Source organism: Cryptomeria japonica, chromosome 1 (genome assembly GCF_030272615.1).
Source record: "Cryptomeria japonica chromosome 1, Sugi_1.0, whole genome shotgun sequence".
NCBI lineage: Eukaryota > Viridiplantae > Streptophyta > Pinopsida > Cupressales > Cupressaceae > Cryptomeria > Cryptomeria japonica.
Genome location: NC_081405.1, coordinates 698594584 through 698613576, shown reverse-complemented (window position 1 = coordinate 698613576; position 18993 = coordinate 698594584). Strand labels below are relative to the sequence as shown.

The 18993-nt window shown below is 35.3% G+C and overlaps 1 protein-coding gene across 1 annotated transcript in view; it reads right to left on the bottom strand.

Annotated features, from left to right (window-relative positions):
• LOC131044647 (uridine kinase-like protein 3) overlaps positions 1 to 17358 on the bottom strand; it is a 96275-nt gene extending 78917 nt beyond the window's left edge. The window contains exon 1 of the mRNA XM_057978011.2: positions 16861 to 17358. The gene's annotated coding sequence lies outside the window, so the exon portion shown is untranslated. The remainder of the gene's footprint in view (positions 1 to 16860) is intronic.
• Between the last annotated feature and the right edge of the window lie 1635 nt (positions 17359 to 18993).

Genomic DNA, 18993 nt, shown 5'->3' with positions numbered 1-18993 from the left:
TTCCCAAACATGTAGATAGGCCTTCCATTGTGTTGTTATGACTAAGCTTCACTCTCTTCTCCAACTGATACCTTTATAATTTGAGGCTCCTAAAGTTTCTTATTTGATTTCAATATCAAAACTTGTTCCAAAATCAAGAGTAGTTACCTATACACTATCATTTGTAGAATTAACATTAATTGAGAGGAAGGATTTTTTTCTTATCTACAATAACATCTATGTTAACCACAATTCTGTTTGTAGAGACATCTAGTAGGCTTTATGCTTTGGATTTTTCAATATAACCAACAAATATATATGGTTGCATTTTGCTTTTAAATCACTTCTCTTTTCCTAAGGACTATGTGCAAAAGCAACACAACCAAAAACTCAAAAATGACTTACAAATGGTTTTCAATCTGACCATGCTTCCTCAAGAGTGGCATTTTGCAAGATTTTACAAAGACTTTCTATTAAAGATATAGACTGCACTACTCGCAATTTCTACCCAACACCTTTATGGCAAATTTTAGTTGTGCATCAAGCACCCTACCATATCCATCATTTTTTTGTTCCTCCTTTCCACAACTCTGTTTTTTTTTTTGGGCTAAATTCATTGAACTAGTTAGAGACAAACTCACCTCCATCATCTAATCTCAATGTCTTGACTTGTTTGCTTGTTTATTTTCCAACAAATGATTTCCACACCAAAAAAAAAAAACTATAACTTATCGTTCAAGAAACAAACCCATATTTTCCTAGAAAAGTAATCGGCAAGTAACAAAAAATACTTTGCACAAACACAGCAAGGGTCCTCATAGGACCATGCAAATCAACATATTCTGAATCTAAACCCTTTTGGTTCACCATGCCTTACTAATATTGAACGGATTCAACTCTATTAGCCCATCTAGGACCTATTGATGTGTTTTTTATGCACTATGAAACACAGAATAAAATACAAAGTATTCTATCCTCTCTTGAACAAAATCCTCCCAAGTGCTAAACTGAGTGATCAAATAGGATGACTCCAAGGTTCCTAATGTGTGTTTGATGTGATATTGCTAGAATCACAAGGTGGACTTACATTTTACTTGAATGTTTGAATGTTGTTGGAACGTGGAAGGTAACTTGACTTGAAAAAATAGCAAAAGGATAAAGGGTTAAGAAACATAATCTAATCCTAAGAATGCAAGAGCGATGGACAATCTTTAGTGAAACTCAACTAGACTTTGCTTTGCATGGCAAAGCAACAACTCCACAAAGTTTAATGCGATCTCCTAAGGTAAGCATACGATATTCAAATCACTACCACAAACATAGACACCATAAAGATAATGCATATCATTGAAGAAGTAGCAATTGAAGTTAAGCTTGGATAGATGAGTTTAGTTGACTACGCAAGATACTTCCAATCAATGAAATACTAGTAGTATGAACATAAGAGCTTCACCATCAATCATGCACAAAGATCTTTCATCCATCTAATTATTATCATCTAATATGATGATCCAACAAGAAACCATGCAGTAATGTAGAAGAAACAACACATTCCAACATATCTTCAATGAAAAGGATGTTTATTTACAAGTTTGGCATCAATTTCTGCCTTCTTCTCCTACTCTAATTCTAATTGCTAACTACTATCAACTATTAACCTGCTATTCTTGAACTATTAACTATTAACCTTTACAAATGAGAAAGTGAAGCCTTATATAGTGCTCTTATTAAAATTGAATGGCTCAAATTGATTCACAATCAATGGCCAAGATTTCAAGATAGAAACCCTAATTAAGGTTTGTTACACTCATTATAAAGCATTTAATGCCTGACCAATGATAAAATTACAAAATATACGACAAATGTCCTTCCTTGAATTTCTGACCAATGAATGACGAGGGTAGGTGCATCAAACTTTTTGCCCACATGTGGTAGTTATCCGCCTCGTTGGATGAGTCAATTGCAATGAACCTAGACACTCTGACTTGGAATGAAGTGACAAGACTAACTGAGCGCCACCTCATCTTGTTCCTTGTAACTCATCACAAATGTAGGTGATTGATACAATATCTCTTGATACTCAACATTTTTAAGCTCGATCATGAATGAGACAAAGGTAAGAGATATTCCCAAATTGCATCATCTTCTAACTTTGATTAACTCTTCTAGAACTATGTCCTTGATCCTAAATCCCTTCACCTTCTTGCTTTGAAATTCTGCCTTAGTGCTGCATTGGACGTAGATATTGTGATGTTTATGCTTGTTCTTTCCTTTTGGCTGTGAATGCATTGATCATACTACTCCTTGCCTCTTATCTCACTTGTCTTTGATTCGCCATCACCTTGGAGCTGATCCTCATCATTTGTTGCTAAGTTCTTCCATACCTTGAATCTCTCCCTATATCCTTGCCTTAAGTATGTTGATCATTGCATATGTCTCACTTGAGATTATGATGCCTTTCTCACCATGCTAGCAACATGTCAAAAATGCAAAAAAAGAACATGGATTAAACACTACAAAAACTTATTTTTGTCTTTATAAGCATTGTTGTTTACCATTAAAAAATTCTGAAAAATGATGTGCACACTCAAGGTTTGTGTGGTTTTGAAGTTCTTCATTTGAGCTTGGTGGTGGGGCTTCACCCCTTGAGGCAACCATGTATCACAACAAGGAATGCCATGGTGTCATGTCCCATTTTTGGTTAATTTAATGTCATTGATAAATTGCTCAATTCAAATAAGATGATTTATTTCTTGTAAGGTATGTAGGGCTGACCTTATTATGTAATTTGTAATTTTTACATTTTAGGCCTAAGAACCCACTTAGGATTAGGCTAACGGTTTTGAAGAGTTATTTAATTTGTTTTACTCCAAAATGAGGCATGCGATTTTGGGCACCCAAGTTTGGGTTGCAACATATAAAAATTGAACATTTCAATTAGGGAAGTCATATCATCTTATATCAATTTATCTATAGGAGCACTTTGTATTCAAGTCACTTCTATGGACTAAAACCCATTGGAGATTGCAGTCAGCGGAAGAAAACCCATTGGTTGCATATATCAAAGGATGAAACCCCTTTGGTACATTAGAGTAATCTCAGTCAGAGGTTACAACAGAGCTTCTAGGAGTAATGTAGTTCAACTAGTTTGATTTTACATGTTTGCAAGTTCAAAATTGTTGTTTGTGTCACAAATTTAAGGTAGGAGTTTTTGTTGTTCCATGATGTTGTAATGACTGTCATAATAGTCCTATTTGATGCAAAAATCAAATTCATATCATTGTTTTAAGTTGCAAGCATTTTGTAAGAATTTGTCAAAATAACTGAGATCTAGAGCCCCAATGAATAGCACAAACAAGAGAGACAAAAGATTGATAAGAACAAACTGTATTCTCATCAAGATACAAAATATGATCAACTAGATCATTACGTACAATGTAGATGAGCATGCTTATAAAGGCAAGGCCATATGGATATGTGAGAACACAATCATGACATGTGGCCCAATTCGAAACAAGGGTAGGTAAGGGTAGGTAGGAGAAATAATAAAATATTCCACAAGAGGTGGATCACCCAATGAAGTTGGAATGTAACAACAAGATAAGTCCACAAAAGGTGGAATTTCTCCTACAAGCAACTTCCCTATGTGCACACTTCCCTAAGTGTCTCATATGCAAACTACTATGAAATGTATTACCCTAAGTCAACTTAAGTAAAGTGTAATTATGAGACATAATTTACACCAACACATTTCAAGGTCATTTGGTGCAATTTCAGTGTTGACTAGTTGCTACTCTTTATTGCAATTTTGCTAAGTTGTATAGAACTTGTGAAGTCTGATTGATGCAAATTTTATGTCTAACTAGTTGCCCAAACATTGGTGAAATTGATGACATTTGTGGATATTTCAGTTTATTTTGGAAGTAATTACATGTATATTTAATATCATAATTTGCATCAGAGATTGTTGTGATTTAATTATTAAAACTAGTAAGATACTTCTTTGGGGATATTATAGTGGAATCAAAGCTAAGATCTTGGCAGTCTATTGGGTAGACTTATCTGTTGATGGTTTCAGGGGACAAAGAAATCCAATACGTAAAAAGAGAGTAATAGTTGTTAAAACAAAACCCCAATGACAAAGAAAATATCAGGAAAAGAAAGCAGGCTTAATGTTGAAGATAAAGAGAAGATCCTCCAAGAAAATGTAATCAGAATGAATGAGGCAAGATGCATTGACTGCTCTAATGGTGAAAATGTCAGAAACTTTGAATGAATTGAAGAATGCAGAGTTAAACAGAGTACCTCAGGGTGAACGAAGCACATCAAGAAATGGTAGATCTACTAAGCATTCCTTTCAAAAACCTTCGGAGCCAATGTTTCTAAGAAAGGAAGAGTTGAAGAAGAAGCTCATGAAAAGCCTTATGGCGATGAACTTGAAAGAATCATTGAAGAATACAACATCAAACCTCAGGCTTTTCGAATAAATGTATCATTTAACTTATTTGGAAATCCAAGACACGAGGGCTTCAAGAAGAAAACATCATAATTATCACCAAAATGATGAGAAGTGAGCTTTAAAACAGATGATTGTAAAATTGAGTGCACCGATGTTTGGCAGAAGTAATAAAATTTCAACAATGGCTTGGCTACAAAAGCTACAAGCATTCTTTACACATAGTCCCATGGCAGAAGGAAATACTATTCAATTTGCTAATTTACATTTGGAGGGAGTTGCTTATAATTGGTGGCATCATGGATTAATTATATAGGGTCATGTGCAAACATTTATGAAATCAATCAAAGAATTATGGATAGTTTTGAAAGCAAGGATGAAGATGAGTACTTTAGAGAGCTTGAATTCAATCAAAGAATTAGAGAGCTGCAACTTATAAAACTTGTAACATTTCCATTAGGGAAATCATCTCATTCTCATCTAATGTCAATTTATCTATCAAAGCACTTTGAGTTCAAGTTACTTTCATGGACAAAAACCCATAGGTGATTGTAATCAGTGGACGAAAACCCATTGGTTGCAAGTATTTGAAGTTGAAACCCCTTTGGTACATGACAGTGATATCATTTGGAGATCACAAAGAAACTTCATGGAGTAATGAAGTTAAGCTAGTTTGGTTTCATGTGTGTTTGCCAGTTCAGAATTGCTATTTATGTTGCAATTTCATGTAGGGTTTGATGTTGTAATTATTGTCATAACAATCCTATTTGATGCAAAAATCAGATTCATATCATTATATTAAGTTACAAGCATTTCAAGGTCATTTGCTTCAATTTCAATGTTGACTAATTGCTCGTTTGAGTTGCAATTTTTCTAGGTTATATGGAATTTGTGAAGTTTGATTGCTGCAAGATTTATGTCAAACTAGCTACCTAAACATTGGTTAAATTGATGAAATTTGTGGATATTTTAGTTTGTCATAAGTAATTAAATGTTTGTTGTGTTGGAGTAAATGTGGATTTATCCCATTTACTTGGCTTAAGCTTTACTTAGGGTATTAGATTATTTAATAATGTTTAGGGTGCATTTAATATTTGTTGCTGGTAGTTGGATGTCAATCATCTCTACCTGCTCTCTCCTTGCCTTTATAAGCAAGGCATGTGTACATATTTTATCATCTCATTCTCAATTCATCTATCTCATTGGTGAAATAGCCTTGTGCTTCTCTCGTGTATGTGAAGGTGTGTTTGCAGCTTGTGCTTCTGGGTTTGGTGGCCATCACCAACATGGTATTAGAGCCTTCAATCTGCATTGCCTTTCATGCTAGGAGTTTCTGTCAGTGAATTTTTGAGGTCCCCGGAGGGTCATTTGGCAATATAAGTGCCATTGCATTTGGCGCACATCCATCTATTCTCCTTTTGTTCTCAATTATCTTTGGCTGTGTTGGTAGATTCTGATTTGGTTGGCATGCACCATTATTAGTTGATCTCTCCTTGCTATCATTTCTTGATTTAGCGATTTAATATTATTGTGAGGCTGGCATCTTTAATTCTTTACCTGATCTATTTATTTTCATTTGACGATATTGTTCACAACCTGCACAATACCTCAACTCATGCTTTGAAAGCCCATGTGAGGAGCTAAACGGCATATATTGGTTCGTTGGTGCTTCAAAAATAGTTTTTGCCGATGACATTTAAAGGGTAATCGACCTGATTTGGAGCCGGTCTTTTGTCAAAATTTCTTTGACGTGATTCTTTTTGCAGATCACCTTCTGTGAATTGAGTTGGCCAACGGATTCTCTTTTGCAAATCCAAGAGGTTCCTTGATTGGGCAACCTTGTTATTAACTAGCAGAGAACGCTTTACTTCTCTCAAATCAGCTTTTTTTTTGGAGCTCATTGTGTACAATGCGGTGGGTTTCTTTTACTTATTGGCTTGCAATTGTTGGCCCATATTCCTTGGCGTCTAGCAATGGTTTTCATTGTACGAGAAGCCACGAATTGTTTGAAGGATCACTGTTTGAAGTGCAGTGGTCTCATTCATCGCCTAAAAGCTTTCATTAGACTACTCACCTTGTATTGTTTGCAGGCAGTTTCTTATGCTTGGACCAGCAATTTTATTTTTGGGCAGGCATATTATTTTATTGGCCATATATTATTACTCTTGTTTTAGACTTTAGTAATTCCTAAAGCTTGTTACAAATATTTGTCGTTTCTGGTTTTTTATTGTCGTGCAAAGCTATCTGCTAGGCCCCTATAAGAAGGGCTTGAGCTAGGGCATTGAGAATTAAACCCGCATTGCTTATGGAGCCTGTTTTTATCTCTTTATATACATCGATGGTTCAATAACAATGTGTGAGTTGGTGCTCATGGTAGTTGGTGCTTAGCCTATCTTTATCTCTTTATATACAGTTCAATAATAATGTGTGAGTTGGTGTTCATGGCAATTGGTGCTTGAGGTGTAGTGGCTGGCTAATGTTGGCACGGGCTACCCACCAACACTCTGCTATCACCCTCCTAGCCTTAAAGGGAATTTTTTTTGCTCAAGTGCTCGACCATGGTCACATGGAGGGACCAGTCACTTCCTGTTAAGCCCCCTGGTGCTTCAAAAGTGCCTAATATAGGCCTTTTTTTCATTATTGCATAACTTTTGCAAACAGAGGCCATTTTTTGCAAACCAAACATCAACAAAAAGTTGTTTTCGTCAACTTCGCAATGGTACAAGTATTTTCCAGTGATTTTGTTGTTTGATGCTCATTTTTGCCCATCAAAGTCATGTCTTGGTTTTCCTCAATTTCTTGTGAAGGGGTTGACTGTTTATATTATGAGGGATATTTTGCTGCATTATCTTGTTGATCATCAATTTGCCTAAAGCAAAACTTCTAACTCCATACAATTATCATAAGTGGAAATCCAATACGAAGATTTTGTTGTTGAAATTGCAACTGAAGCAAATCACATTCAGCCAAGATCCAAAATCCACAAGTGCTACAAAAAAGAGAAAATGGTTTGATTGAAGAGATGAAGCTCTTGGTACTCTCATTATGTCTATTTCTCCTGATCTTAGATATCATGTTGTATCTTGTAAAAGTCCTAATGATATTTGGACTACCCTTTAGAGTCTCTTTGGTAAGCCAAATGAGATGAGAAAATTTTGGTTGGAGAATGAACTAATGAGTCTCGATCCTAGACATTTTGACAATATCCAAGACTTCTTCACAAAACTCAATTCTCTTATATTGCAATTGACAAAATGCAGGATTACAATAGAGGATGAACAATTGATTCTATCAATTCTCTCTAAGCTAGGTCCTAATTATTCTATGTTTGCTTTTACATTTTATGCTACTATGGATGCTCTAGGTAGTGCACACAAAATGCCTTCTCTTGGTGATTTTGCAGATAAGCTCACAAGGGAGCAAGCAAAGTTCGCACAAATGGGCACATTGACGCCTCTGAGGTCTCAAGCACTTCTTGCAAAAGATCCAAATCCAAAGGTTCCAAGTGACAAAGGCAAGAAACAGAATAAGGATTCTAAGTCCGAAGAGAGTTAAGGATTCTCCTTCATCGCCTACCCCTTATTCCAAGACCTCTTCTCAAAAGAAATCATCCAAAATGAACATAAAATGTGCTTATTGCAAGAGACCAAGAAATGATGAGCATAGGTTTTACAATAAGAAGATTGATGAGCTTACACACCTTCTTCAGAAGCACAACATTTAGTTGCCCTCATTAGTGTCTTCTTCTTCTTTAGCTTCTCATTCAGCAGCACCTTCATCTACACAATCAACGAACACAGGATTTATCAATGAGATGAAAGCTAAAGCACTCTTGGCTTTCACTATTCCGGAAAATGGGAGATGGCTTCTAGATTCAGGTGCATCTCATCATGTGGCATCTTCTATGGACATGTTCTCTTCTTTTGAGCCTTGAAATTCACCTAACAGTTTGATGGGTAACAATACGTATATGAAGGTTTGCGGGAAAGATTCTGTTGATATGGGAGAGGGATCTTTTAATGATATTTTTTGGGTTCCCTCCTTGACCACTAATCTCCTTTTAGTTTATCAAATTACTCATGGTGCAGAAGGTAAGATAGTTAAGTTCACTCCTGATCATGTATTCATTGGAGATATGGAGACTAGAGATATTATAGTTACAGGTGTGGTGGATCATGCATCCCGATTGTACTCCATTTCTCATCTTGCACCTAATGATAATGTTCCTTTGACTGATGTTCACACCCTTCCATCCAAGGTGAATCATGTTTGTGAGAAGTTTGATTATATCTTGGTGTTCTTGAGACTAGTTCTCCTCCACCACCTACTACTTCAGATTTGAGTTCTACTCTTCAATAGGTTGATCATAGTGTTCCAAATCTTGCTTTAATGGATAAGTATTTGGCAACTATTTCAGACTTATTTGTTGAGTCTCATCTTGCAGATTTGGGAGACATACTTGAGGGGATTTCTCCTCTATGATGACAATTTCAGCATGATTGTTGATACATATACATTGCATTTGAAGATTGACATTGATGAGTTTCCTCCTTCACTTGAATTATCACATTTTTTGGTTGAGTTTGATCATGATCTTGGAGACTCCTACTCAGTTTTCAAAGATTTCTATTTGGAGACTTCTTTCCTCCTTCGTTCAGTTGGACATAGAGTGGCTTTTTCGTCATTCAATGAACTTGTTTCTTCCTAGAGGAGATGTGTTGCTTGTAAGCATTGGATCATCTTTTGTTTCCAATCATACTTCATCAGCATTGGAGCTTCTTCATTATGAGGCAGATATTATGTCTCTCTTTTTCCTTCCTCTATGGGGATTCTTGATTGTATATACATGATGTATGTAGTCCTTGGGGGGTATTAGTGAGTCCTCCGTGCATCATCTTGTTTGTTTTCTCTCTTTTGGAGAGGAGTTTTGTCCCACGAGGTTTTCTCCTTTTCTCCAATTTGTGACAAATTTCATTTCATCACATTTGCATTTGTACATGGGTACCTGATATGGCCTAGTTGTTGGGACCCATATTACATCTTGCTACCATATTGCATAATAATCTCCCTAAGTTACGCTAAGGGGGGGTGTTGAAGTAAATGTGGATTTGTTCCATTTACTTAGGCTTAGGTTTTACTTAGGGCCAACATAACACTATATTAGATATTAGTTGAACGTTATTTAATAATGTTTAGGGTGCATTTCATATTTGTTGCTAGTAGTTGGATGTAGGTTATCTCTACTTGCTCTCTCCTTGCCTTTATAAGCAAGGCATATGTACATATTTTATCATCTCATTCTCAATTCATCTATCTCATTGGTGAAATTACCCTCGTGCTTCTCTTGTGTATGTGAAGGTGTGTTTGCAATTTGTGCTTCTGGGTTTGGTGGCATGTTGAATATCATAATTTGCATCAGATCTTGTTGTGGTTTATTTATTTAAATTGGCAAAATATTTCATTGGGGATGTTACAGAAGGGAACCGCCCCCGAACTCTACAAAGGACACTACCAGAAGCCCTCATGAGAGGAATTGCCCCTTGACCCCACTAGGAGTGTTACCTCTAGATTCTCAACAAAATCATTTGATACATTTTGTAGTTACATTTTGCATAAAATTTATGGTTTTTTAGTTTTTACATTTTTTTTTTAAGTTGCCAAATTTTGTCATGTTTTTGCCAATTTTTTCATAGAGTCAATTTTTGGCTTGAAGAGTACTCTCTAGGTCCAAGTTTATGAACTATGCTTAAGTATATATTTTACAAAATTATTCAATGTGAGTCCAACAATCAGCCAAAGAAACAAACTCACTACTCTTATCCTTAAGAAAACTTACATACCAATCTTTGCAACTCATATAGTGTCAAGATGCATTGAAGTCAAAATACGAGGTTGTAGACTCAACAAACCAATTTTGTGATACCACAAAAGCAAAGTCAGTTGTTGCTACTTGTTCATCCTCTTCAACAATATTTCCATATCGTGACTTCTTTTGACCACTAGCAAGATCTCATTATGATTTTGACATTTTTTCTTGAAATGTCCCAACTCTTTACAATAGTAGCATTTCTACTGGGATCTTTGCATAGTATTACCACCCTTTGAAGATTCACTTAATGAACTAGTTGCCTTATTATCTTTGCCTCTATTCTTGCTTTGTGCATTGAATGCACTCTCTATTATGTTTGAAGTTGATATTCTCACCTTTATTCCTTTTGTAAAAGAAGTGTTGATGACAAGTTCTCGAGTCTCCACAATTTTGTACAACCGTACAAAGACTCAACAAAGGAATCAAGTAACACTACTAAACTATGTATTATTAACAAAACCAAATGTTAATCATCTACTGGTTTTTCAATGGTTGCCAATTAATCATTGAAATCCTTCACACACAAAAGGTAGTCAGAAACAAATCTTCCTTCCTGCAACTAAGGCATCAGCAAAAAATAGCTTTAGAAGCATTAAAGCTTACTCGTGCCTTTTGTCATAGGTCTTTGGATTATCTATGAGTCATGCCTCCTTGTTCAACATAAATTGATCAAGGCCACATAGTCACAAACGTTGGGTATTTTATGACTCCATAGACTATAATTCTTTCTAGTCAACTTCTAAGAGTCAACCAAAAGAAAGATTTGGATCCCTACAATATCAGGCACTACCCTAGACTCTAGGTTTACAAAAACAATTAAACTGGGAGATCAATTAGAGCTGGAACAAAACTGATTTACAAGGATGTTGCAGACTCCACTAGACACAATGTTGCAAGTTTACAAGAGAAAATTCATTACAGTTTGAGAGATATTATATTAACAATATCTTTATAGGCAAAATAAGAAAACAAAATGGTGGAACAAAACAAATTTACAGGGAACTTTTTCTGCCTACTACACACAATTTGACCAACTTTTAGAAAAAAATATCTGCATGTTAACAAGTTACGGAATGAATACCCTTCAGGGTAAACTCAAGGCAAGTAGTTAATAATTTTAGAAAGTTAATAAATTGTTTTTGCCCTAAATTTTCATGAGATCTACAATAGACAAAAACTTTATATTAGAAAATAAAGAATAAAAGCAAACTTGATTGCAGATTGCACAAGAAGTGCGTTCGCCTTTCTCTTTCAGATAAAACAGACTCGTTCAAGTACTAAATATGAAAGTCTCACACTGGGTTGTAAGGATTTACAGGCTGCACCGATATTTGTTGTGCCTACCAATTGTGTTGCATGAATTTAACAAACTTCAAACCGTGCAAATATTTGATTGATTAGAGATCCAGAAAATACAAAGCACAAATGCATCAAACCCAACACTTTGAAACTGCGCCAAAACCTTTTATAGTGAAGTACATAGTGGCATGGATTCTCTGATGGCAGATTTAAAACCACATAAGTGTTCAGTTTCAAGTCTATCTTGCACAGTAAACAATCTACTCCACAGGCATTGTTTATCTGTTAATGCTTTCAAGGTCATATTCTCTACACAACCAAGCACTTCATTGCCTCCCAACAAGTAAAGGAAAACACACTGCCACAGGTCAAGTGAATCTTCACTTCCACCCTATTTCAATGCTTTAGAAGTCACACATGGATTTCCTTCATTGCATCCAAATCTCATCAGAAAAATTCTTCATAAGTTTGGAGAATACACCAAACTCAGGCTCTCCGATACATTGGCTCTAATACCATATTAACTTTATTGAACAAGCCATTGAATATTTCATCAGAGAGGCCTGTTATATAAGGCCCAAGAAAATGAACTACTTCCTAAAATTGAGGAACAACCTCATAACAAATAAACCTCTACGTACAACAATGTAATAATGATAGCACAAGAATAACCAAATTAAAAAACTATACTTAAACAATGCTAATATCATATATCCATTGTAGATATTATTACTATGACAAGCTACATTAATCTAATAACTTAATAAATGGAGGTTCTCCCACTCTATAAGAAACAATATCATTAGAAATGGGTTTTTCTTGGTTAGTTCACTTCAGTGTCTATTGAAAAAGGAAGATTTTGAATGAAAAACAACTTTTACACTACAAGCAAGTACTTGTATTGAGTCACTGAAATCTTAATAAAATTATTAAGAAATGCACATTGTAATAAATTACAAGACCTGAAGCAACATATGTACACCTTAAGCATTTTGGACACAATAGCTCACAACCCACTGCACTTAAGGTGGGTAAACAGTTGAGCAAGATAGTTAAACGACGTTATCCTCAACCTTGTTCCAATCCTTGGCTTAGAATCATATAAACAGCATCAAACTGAGCAGGTTTCAGATGAAATAGACACATGACATGATAGCATTGTCCTGCAATTATAGGGACAGCACCAAGTTCCCACAATAAATATAATTCATCAACTCTGATTCAACACCACAAGTCCGCACATTGGCACACAAAGATATCATAAAGTTAAGAGCTTGAATAAAAAATGCAAGAACCTATTCTGAAATGCAGCAACTCATCAATCTACAAAAGGATATGATCATGTTTGTCTTTAAAATGTAGACACCGTGTTTAGGATTTCTAACCATCTCCAGCTCTGGCTGTATTAGATACACAATAACACAGACCCATGCAGTAGATATTTTACACTGGATGACATTGAGGCAGTTAACAGAAAAGTTAGAAATACTTTTCCAGTTTCAAGCACCTCGAGTATGTCGACCAAGATGATTTTGACAATAACAATCACTTCCAATATTGTTTTACTATTGATGTAAATCTCAATAGATAAAGAAACAAAATTAATTGCTACTGAGGATGCTTCAAAATGTAGGAGAATATCTTTATTAATAAATATTACAGAAATACACTCACATTGACTAGAGAGAATATTGCAAGGCTGCAGTACAGGAGAGAACTTGAGAAATGAGAATACTCGATAAAAGGAAGAGAAGCTAGACTGAACTGCAGGAATAAAATTATAAAAATCTTTTAAGAATTTAATGCACCAAACATTCAAAAGCTACAATATATGAAAAAGTTAAAAATTAAAACAAGTTAAAAACTTTATGGATTGTATCAATTAATCATCAACCTATCGCAGATAAAGTAATTAGGTAAAAGTATAAATAGCACAAAAGAAAATTAGAATCACAGTTCTCAATATGACAAACAATATGAGAGCAGTACAAGCATTTCCAAAAGCACTTGTGAGACAAATGACATAAGGCCAGTACACCTAGTTTCTGGACTCCCTTTACTTTTCACCACAAAAGAAGAACCTTCATATGTAGTCTGCATTGGATCCCAATTTCTAAATATCTTTTTATATTCCTTACTTTTGGTCCGGTTCATCAACATTTAGCCATTTTAAGGATACATGAGTCTCCATTCAGTAGGAATAAAAACTGAGAATAAAATATACCCTATATGACGTTGGAATTGAATAAAATATGTTAGGCTCTATGGCTAGCAAATCTGACTCCAGACTTCATGATATTACTATCAAAAGGTTTAGTTCTCAGGTTGTGAGAGTCAGGACCAATCTTTTGTATATAAACAGTATTATAATATTCATATTACCAAAAATGAATCAAAAGGTTTAGTTCTCAGGTTGTGAGAGTCGGAACCAATCCTTTGTATATTAACAGTATTGTTATATTCATATTACCAAATAATTTCTTTCTCTAGAAGGCTCGAAAGGCTTCCAATCCTGTATTATAGTCTAGATTTGTGACAAGATTTTGTTTGGCTGCTTCCAGGTCAGTGATTAGAACAGAAAAGCACAGGGCAGAAGAGTACATGAGAGAAAGAGACAGTACAGATGTGAAAAAGTAAGAGCTCATGTAATGATCTACCAGGGGAAGTATAAATAAGTTCAAAAACAAAACAAACATGCTAATATACATGAAACCTGCTGCAAGATCTATATTCTAGGATATCAGTTGCCATGATCTCCAATCCATTCCTCCATTTCGCTGCTAATAGTTGCCAAAGACAATTGCTTTTTTCTCACTAATATTTGCACTATACATTAAGCTTGGAATAACAATGTAAGAGAAGATGGTGTTCATATTTAACTATTTAAGTATGGTAACCATAACTTTTCTGGATTCAGAGCATTGCTTATTCAAATCAAACTAGCTTCAGTAGGCATTGATGTCATTAATCCAGAGCATGCCCAAATCAACTTGAGTACAGCACCAGTATTATGCCTTTGACTGTGCTATGTTCAAGGCTCGTGAAAATCAAAGAGAGGGTCGTACATATTCATCTATAGTGTATACTCAAATCAAATTAGCTGCAGCAGGCTTTGTATAGGTATATCCAAATCTATAGGTATATTCCCATTACTATGCCTATCAATATGCTGGATTCATAGGATGCCCAGATCAATCACAGGGTGTCAGAATTCATCTACAGTGAACACACATACGAGAATGTACTTAGAGGTACAAGCATTAAATATATACATGCATTCATTTGTGTGTGTGCATTACATAATTTAGTTAGGAGAAGATTTCAGTAGCTGTGCCTGATGCCAAGAGAAAATCAAAGTGACCTGCATGTGGCAACAGAGAAAAATGAAGCTTACGTGGAAACCTTCCTTTGTAAATTTCTAATATGTTTAGAATAAAGATGGATAAGCGAAAGCCTATTTGTTCCAAGACATTATGAAAACATTCTACATAGTCATAATGCAGTGACACTGGCAATTTTCTTAGTACAGATCCTTCTTAAATTTAAATAAGTGAACGAGTCAGGAGTATGTTTGTTTAGTTCTAAATTTCTAATATATATGGTAATACATGCAATGCAGACAAATGCCTACACCCATCTGAATGATTTGTATTATGCTCTGTATCCCGCACACAAATATGAACTGTACCACATGAGAGAACTCTTATAGAAGAAATGACCACTTATGAGAAATAGCTCACCAAAGGATGACTCAAGTATTAATAATAGATATAATACGCCCAGTTAAAAAATCCCATAAAAATAAAAACTTCTAAATAATTTGCACTTATCTAAGAAATGCATTTGACCACAACTATTGAGAGAATATCTAAATGTTGCATGGCAAAAATTCTAATCACTTAAAATGTAAGAAGAATCTTCGGTGCATAGTTATCCACAATGAAAATAAATATGAGACAGATTAGGCTTATAAGGCATCACACGCACCAAAAGTTTTGGCTATCCAGAAGCAAGCTTTAGGGTGAAAGCCCCTGAGCTGATGTGTTAGCATCCACCCTCTTTGTGGTACTAACATCTATTAGAGGTGCCTGTGTGTTTTGTAAGTCCGCTTGTGATTATCACCAATGTACATCAGAAAACATCGAAGAATGACTCAACAAATATTAAAATGCCACGTCCAGTTATAACCCCACAAAGATGTTTTATAAATGGGATATACGCTTTATCAAAATCATTAACACTTGCTGCAACTAATTTGATTTAGGCGTGCATTGCATCAATATGCCCATAACCCTCTGATTGATTCATGGAAATGCCCCAAATCTAACAAAGTGAAGTATATAATGATGAGACTATACATAATATACAACGCTAGAGTTTGATTTTTTTAGGATTTATGTTTAAGTCATTCATTGATGACAAAGTCCCATGACTGCACAATGAAACTCTAATTAGCAATTTGACCATAGAAGCTCCACATCCTTAAAATAACCTATGATATTGATGCTTGCTGCAGCTATTTTTGGTTGATAATGTAATGTGGATGCAAACAAACAACCTACGCTCTAAATAAGAATTATCTGAAAAGTGCAGAAATGGGACTGTACTTCAATTTATTTAGGTATCACAGGATCAAAGATGGGTATATAGATATGCAGGAACAGACAGACATGCACTCATATATACAGGTAGTTACAGAGAAACAGACACTGTAGGCATGTGTTTGTATATAATACGTCACATGTAATTATACGAAGACTTGTATTAAAATCTAAGGACACAAAAATACATGCATACACATATATATAGATCTGCACAAATAAAAATGTGTATGCATACACATATATAAAGAGAAAAGGATACAACAGTCATGCATGCATATATGATATATACATATACAGGACATATATACACGCATTAGGCATTTACATAGATATCTTAGATACCTTTGATCCCCTACATGCACAAATCATTCAACTGCATTGGGCACGCCCAACTAAATTCAAGGAAAGCATGCATTCAAATATTAGATCCAAACGAGTCCCGTATCAGACTATTTACTTAAACCAAAAGAAGAAAGAAAACAATCGCTTGATCGATCCAGACCATACGCAACTTAAATTAAGAGCAGCAAACAAATAAATGATAGATTCTTAACATACCCAACCAAAAACCAACTGCAGTTCCGAAGGGGTTTAACACTTTTTAGTTGTGAACAATATAAGATTTATCAATCAAACTGTAACTAACAACATACCTTGAAATTCCTGCAATTGCCAGCGGATTTATGAAGAAAAAATATCCGCCTCTGATAATGTGGATTAGGGCTCTGCTTGAATCCTCTCCCTGGTTTGCCTACCGAATCTATCGAAGGTACATAAAATTGGGAGAGAGTGAGGAAGAGGCTTAAGTTGGTATAGATCTGACTAATTTATAGAATTTTCTCAATTCCAAATAAGCCAATCGGAAGCAAGTCTTAGTGGCAATCGAGTGCGCTAGAAATTGTGAATAGGTTTGAATAGTTTGTACAGACAAGAGGATAGATCCTTTCGATGGCAGACAACAAATTTACTTATTAAAAACCTTGGGTTTGAGAGAGTATATTTTATTGTCGTGACACTTATCGTGATCATCAAGTTGGTTACTGGCAATTAGGAGGTACAGTTCGAGGAAGTGTGGTATAGGAAATTGAAATTAGTCGGGATAGACCTATCATTTGGTGGAAGGTGGCCGATTGTCTTTGCAAAAGTAATTTTTTCTTCGTCTTATGACAAATATTTTTCAACTAATACTGCTACGGGTTGTCCATGGAAATTTGTGTTACATCTGGATTTAAGTGTATCAAAGCACATGAGAATTTGTATTCAACTTACCAGTTTTTCCTTTGAATTTTTGTGGGTTTTTAAATTATTTTTTTATAATTATCAGATTTAGGTATAAATGGGGTGGGTTGTAATGATTTAAATATCTACAAAATTTATTATATATTAAAAAATAATGTATTTATTTTATTTTTATATGATTTTTATTTATTAGATATTTTGTTTACATTAGAATTAAAGTCTTTGCACTCACAAAATATATTGATTTTAAATTAAAAATTTATTAATTAGTTTTTTATTATTATTAAATAATTATAAATTAGTTTAATATTTTAAATATAAAATAGATTTTTTTTTTTATCGGTAATTAATTCAGAAATAAAAGATATACAGTCACTAGCATCCATAGGCCAAATTAAAAGCTGTAAACAGTGGCCCAAAATATCCACATTCATAGCCTATTCTAGAGTCATTCAAATGCAAAAACAAAGGAGGAACCAATCCTATGCATCTCCCGCACCAAATATTACAGACATATGAATAAAAAACAGCTAATAAAACAGTATATTAAAAGAGCATGGAAAAACAATGGCCACATGGCCACTCACTCGCTCTCACTCTAGTTCACCTTCTCCTCGTCCACCTTGTCAGTCGTAGCTTTACCCTTTGCAACTTCGCTTTTCATCTTTGGAATGCATTCCAAGCATCCAAAGTCGGGGTCTCCTTCCAAACTCGCTAGCAATTGAACCGCCTGCCCTTCCTCGAATCTATCTCGCAGCTCTCTCCCAACCTCCATCCGCACCACCACCTTTAGAGCCTTCAAGACTTCATCTGTCCTAATGAGTTTTACACGGAGCTTCATGGCTTCCCAACCAATGCGAGCTCGTTCATGGTATTTGTCATTTATGTCATCCTCTGGTCTGTGATCAAATGGCAGCAACTCCTCCTTGTCATCACCCTCCTTAATGTGAATACATGTCTGAGGCACTACCCACTCCAGAATGGAGTTGAGGTTGATTAGGTACTCCCCGTCAATCAATTTTGTCAGAGTGAATCTGATTTTCTCCACCTCCAGCTCAAACTCACATGCCCATGCCAAAATCAAGGAATACACCTCCATGTTCGTCTGGTAGAGGAAATGGATGTGGGACACCTCTTCTCCAAGAATAAGGCATGCTGCACTCCACAATTTCTCCTCCTTGTACCTAAAGAGTCCCTGCATCCTCTTCTCCGATACTATGCCCAGGAACGGCACCAACTTCTTCTCAGTTCACAAAGTGAAATTTGCTCCCATGAAACCTACACAAAGTATTTACTCCAGCTTCTACAATACAAATGACATAAAAACCATTTAAAATTCACAGTAAATACAAACTTATCCACCAGCTCGCAAACCAAAGGAATTAAATTCCTCCGCCGTCATTTGAGATAGGTAATAAATGCAGGTGTGGTGGCGTAAAGGCCATGAGATTTCACAGCAAATTTGCTGCACTTCGCCATCTTCTCTAAAATGTACTATCTACCATGGACAACTACCACTTTTAATGCAAACACCGGCTAACAAATGT